This window comes from Myotis brandtii, unplaced genomic scaffold (assembly GCF_000412655.1).
Source record: "Myotis brandtii unplaced genomic scaffold, ASM41265v1 scaffold530, whole genome shotgun sequence".
Lineage (NCBI taxonomy): Eukaryota > Metazoa > Chordata > Mammalia > Chiroptera > Vespertilionidae > Myotis > Myotis brandtii.
Genome location: NW_005369943.1, coordinates 35090 through 40272, shown reverse-complemented (window position 1 = coordinate 40272; position 5183 = coordinate 35090). Strand labels below are relative to the sequence as shown.

Below are 5183 nucleotides of genomic sequence, written 5' to 3'. Positions count from 1 at the left end.
CAAGGGGCTTAAGGCAATAATTTAGTTATGGGCATATTTGTTTATTTTTTAGTACTTGGGAAGTTTTGTAGGCGTGACATTGAAAATAAATTGCCCAAATCCTATATAATAAAAGGGTAGTATGCAAATTGACCAAATGGCGGAACAACTGGTCGCTATGATGCGTGCTGACCACCAGAGGGCAGATGCTCAATGCAGGAGCTGCCCCCTGGTGGTCAGTGCGCTCCCATAGGGGAAGCACAACTCAGCCAGAAGCCAGGCTGAGGGCTGGTGAGCGCAGCGGCGGTGGCAGGAGGCTCTCCCGCCTCTGCTGCAGCGCTAAACATGTCCAACTGTGGGGAGTGGGCCTAAGCTATCAGTGGGACATCCCCCGAGGGCTCCCAGACTTCTAAAGGGCGCAGGCCGGGCTGAGGGACCCCCCTCCCCAGTGCTTGAATGTCATGCACCGGGCTCTAGTAAAAAATAAAAGAAGATATTATTTGTTATCCTGTTTAATGTAAAACAGTATCTATGGCAGTTTGCAGCCTTCTGTGATGATGCTGTGTGTGTTAAAGATTCGAAAGGTCTTTGGAAATTTGAATCCTCAAAGCTAATAAAGCACACAAATGAAAATGATAATGTTGCAGTTCCAGTAGACTGGGTTTTGGATATTTTTATAATTATGATGTTATGGTCTTCTCTTACTAAAATACTAAGAATTCACTAGGTGGCTTGCAACTAGAGTAAGCCCATCATTTGACTTGTTCCTGTGGTTGCAGAAGAGTTTGAGTGTTTCTGAAGCAGAAACAGAAAATAGAAGGCTTATTCAAAGAATTTAATCCAGAAGTGAAATAGAGAGGGGGAAAAAGCTGTCCTGGTGTTCAGGGCTCATCTGTGGCTGGTCCAATATGCACTGACCTATAAAGGCCCTTTCCAGAAATATAGCTCCCATGAGATATTTGAAACAACTATTTGTCCTGTATTTGTTTGTTGTTATTGTGTTTTCTTCAAAATAGAAATATTTCTATAAAAGATAATATATCAAGTCTCTATATTGTGATTTAGTTTCTTACTAATTAATCTTTTCCCTCTAGAGCAAGCATGTCAATCTCAAAGGCTAACAAGGGCCACATAAACAAGGTGTAAGTTTGTGTGGGCCACAAAAAAACAACAGCTTCAATTTTTAAAGAAACGTAGGTTTATTTCGATAGAGACATGCTGAATACAGAGGGCTGAAATAAATGAGTCATCGTTAACACAAAATAATAGAACATTTTAATGAAAATTAATATTTTTTTCTTGAACATTAACTTACCAGATACTGAATAACTGAACAAATTAATAAGCATAACTCAAATAAACCTGTTTTTCTTGTTCTCCGAAAGCAAAATATTTCCTGTTGCACACACCAAACAAGTCAGTCCAAGAGTAATGAAGTGGCAATCGGCTGCTAAAATATTCACTGCTGGTATTAGTGGAGAGAAATGGTGCGCCTGCGCGTAAGGCGCATAAGGGAAATGAATGCAACACGATTATAGTAATCAGTCAGCGAGCATTGTAGTTCATCATTCATAATTATGTATAATAGGATATTGTAAAAAATAAGTTACAAAATTTTTATTAAAGCCTTTCTTACATACCATTGTATTGGCTGGGCCGCAAAAATATTCACATATCTACTCCTGGATCAAAGAGAAGCCAGGAAAATAAGAATCTGGTTTCCCTGGCCCTGTAGCAGAAAGTGACAAAGAGAGGAGGGTTAAAAATGTTTTCATGTTGACAACAGTGTTTGCCACACATCCAAACAGTCTTTATTTTATTTTTTTCCATCATCATTTAATCTCAATAGTCTTTTAATATAGACTTGTATGCCAGTCTCCAATTCATTCTCCAAAAATCTCACATCAGCTTTGCACACTTGTGTGGCTCTTCATTGCCCTAGGACAGTGATGGTGAACCTTTTGAGCTCGGCGTGTCAGCATTTTGAAAAACCCTAAATTAACTCTGGTGCCGTGTCACATATAAAAATTTTTTGATATTTGCAACCATAGTAAAACAAAGATGTATATTTTTGATATTTATTTTATATATTTAAATGCCATTTAACAAAGAAAAATCAACCAAAAAAATGAGTTCGCGTGTCACCTCTGACACGCGTGTCATAGGTTCGCCATCACTGCCCTAGGATAAGGTGTAAAATTTTCAACCTGGCTCACACGTCTGTAGGTGTCCTAGCCCTTGACCTTTGGGTTTCTCTCTGGTCTTGTCTATAGCCATGACCCTCTCACCCCCACTCCAGTCATATTGAACTTTGTTCCTCCCATGTACCATTCTCCCTTTCCTTTACCAGCCTTTACACAAACTGTTGTCTTGCCCTGAAAAACTGTTCCTTGCATTTTGATGATGTCTTGACCTACTTCATTTAGCTGAGTGTCATTTTATGCCCTTCTTCAACCATTCTCAGTGTTCTTAGATCATGCAGTGTTTCTCCCTTATTCATAATTATGTGATTATCATTGCTTATGTGATTCTCTGTCACCCCTCATAGACTCTAAACTGCGTGACAGAGCCTATTGAAGTGCTCTTAGAGATAGATTCTCTATAAATCTTTTGGGACCAAAGGAATGAATGACTCAAGCTCAGACTGAACTCACCAAGTTTAGCTGAATTAAATAAGAAATAATTAGGAAATAAATAAATGTACTTTTAACAATTTGATATACAAGCACCTTTCATAGAGTTGATTTTGGGGATTAAATTATAGGGGAAAAATGGGGATCAAAATGTAATTCATTAAATGTGAGCACTTAATGAAAATTCTGGGAAAGGTGTGTTAACAGCAAAATCCCCAATCTATTTTTGCGATATTCAGCCTACATAACAGACTATTTAAGTGTACTTATTCATTTGATGAAGGCATTCAGAAGTGATGGGGGAAAATCATTATTCCAACAACTGTTTGTCATTACAGGTCTGAACTGCCAGAGGCACCAAGCCACCCACAATCTGTATAGCATGAGTCACAAACCAAACGTGTCTTTACTGTGCCTGAATTCCAGTTCCTAATCATAAAGTTAACTATGAACGTGACAACACTTTTAGGTAAAAGAACTGATTATGCAAGGGATATTCCCCCCCCCCCCACACACACATTTGAGTATACTTAGGAAAGAGAGTCATAGACTAAAAGTTGTATTGAAATAAAATAGTTCACTAGTATGTGTTCATATTCTAAATAAGCTCTCAGGCAATAAAAGTTTTTAGAATCATTCTCCCTCCCCCCAAATTTTATATTCCTTGTAAGATAAGGAGCAATTGGGCCTATAGATGAATTATGTTGTGATGCATAATAGGTGCACAAATATTTGTTGACTAAATTAATTAGCTCAAATAGGTATAGATTCTAATCCCAGCTTGAACTGCATGAGAGTAGGTAAATCACTTAACCTAACATTATACTATAATTAATATGTAAGTTATGTGATATATTAGAAAGTGATATTTTCACCCTGGCCAGGTAGCTCAGTTGGTTAGAGTGTGGTACCGATAGGTCAAGGTTGCAGGTTCTATCTTTAGCCAGGACACATACAAGAAGCAATCAGTGAATGCATAAATAGTAGAACAATAAATCAATGTTTCTCTCTCTCAAATCAATTTAAAAAAAGTGATTTTTTTTTAAAGAAAGGTGTAAACCAAGATTGAGGAGATCAAGAGTAGGGATGGATGCTTATGTGAGTGCATATGCTTGACATATATGAGCCTTCAATGAAATACTACCATTATTATTCCTTTGTTTCTCATGTAAATGAAAACATTTGGTTCACTGATTCCTAGTGCTTGAAAAATATTTGTGTTCCATTTTAGGATTTTGTGACTAATGGGCTCTTGCAAATTCCTTGGGGTTCTTCTAAGTTTCAAAAAGTTATTGTACTTCTGTGTTGTTTAAGATTTTTTTGTTTTTATGTTGTGATTTCTATAAAACAGACTTTAATGATGCAGGGAATATTAAATTGATTTTTAAAATACACTTATTTGTTTTAAAAAAGCAAAGTCAAAATAAAAATTTTAGTTTATTTAAGAAAAAATATGTAATAGTATCAGATAATAGTTTTCTGTCAGGCCAATTTCCTTTTTTAAAAAAATACGTGTTTATTGATTTTAGAGAGGAAGGAAGAGGGAGATAGAGCTAGACACATCAATGATGAGAGAGAATCTTGGATCAGCTGTCTCTGGCACACCCCACATGGGATCAAGCCTGCAACCAGGGCATGTGCCTGGCCAGGAATTAAACCATAACCTTCTGGTTCATAGGTCAATGCTCAAGCACTGAGCCACACTGGCTGGGCAGGCCAATTTCCTTTAAATCTTATCTTTGTGGTAACTGATTCATGATTGTTGCATTTCCAGTTCTTTTTATTTCAAGAAAAAACGATTTTAAATATAATAATGTTACATGCAATAAATATTAATATCTCAAGAAAAATGATTTTAAATATGATAATGTTACATGCAATAAACATCAATTATTCAAGAAAATGATCTTACATATAGTAATATTACATGTAATAAACATTAATATCTACACTAATAAAAGAGAAACATGGTAATTAGCGTACGACCGCTACCCTTTTCATTGGCTAATCAGTGAGTATATGCAAATTAACTGTCAGCCAAGATGGCAGCCGGCAGCCAGGCACTGAAGCGAGCAGGGAGGCTTGCTTGCTGCAGACTCCAACGTTCACCGCCTCACTTGCCGGCCTCTCAGTTGCAACTCTAAGCAACTATATACTATGTTGCAAATAAGAAGCTAAACAAAACCCCAGAAAAGGGCTTCCATTCAGCCGGGCTCAGACCTCAACATTGTATCTATGTTTTCAGCAGCGAGGCCTCAGAGCTAAAGCTGGCCCAGAAAAAAAAAAAAAAAAGAGAAGAAAACAAGGAGCGGTTGGAAGCTTTAGTCACTCGCCAGCCGGAAAACAGCCCTCAGCCCCTCACCCAGACTGGCCAGGCACCCCAGTGGGGACCCCCACCCTGATCCAGGACACCCTTCAGGGCAAACCAGCCAGCCCCTACCCATGCACCAGGCCTCTATCCTATATAGTAAAAGGGTAATATGCCTCCCAGCACCGGGATCAGCGGAGCAGCGAGGCTCCCGGCACCGGGATCAGCATGACAGGGGACAGCGCCCAAACCCCCTGATCGCC

The 5183-nt window shown here is 38.5% G+C and overlaps 1 pseudogene; it reads right to left on the bottom strand.

Moving 5' to 3' along the window:
• LOC102244077 overlaps positions 1-2375 on the bottom strand; it is a 6162-nt pseudogene extending 3787 nt beyond the window's left edge.
• Between the last annotated feature and the right edge of the window lie 2808 nt (positions 2376-5183).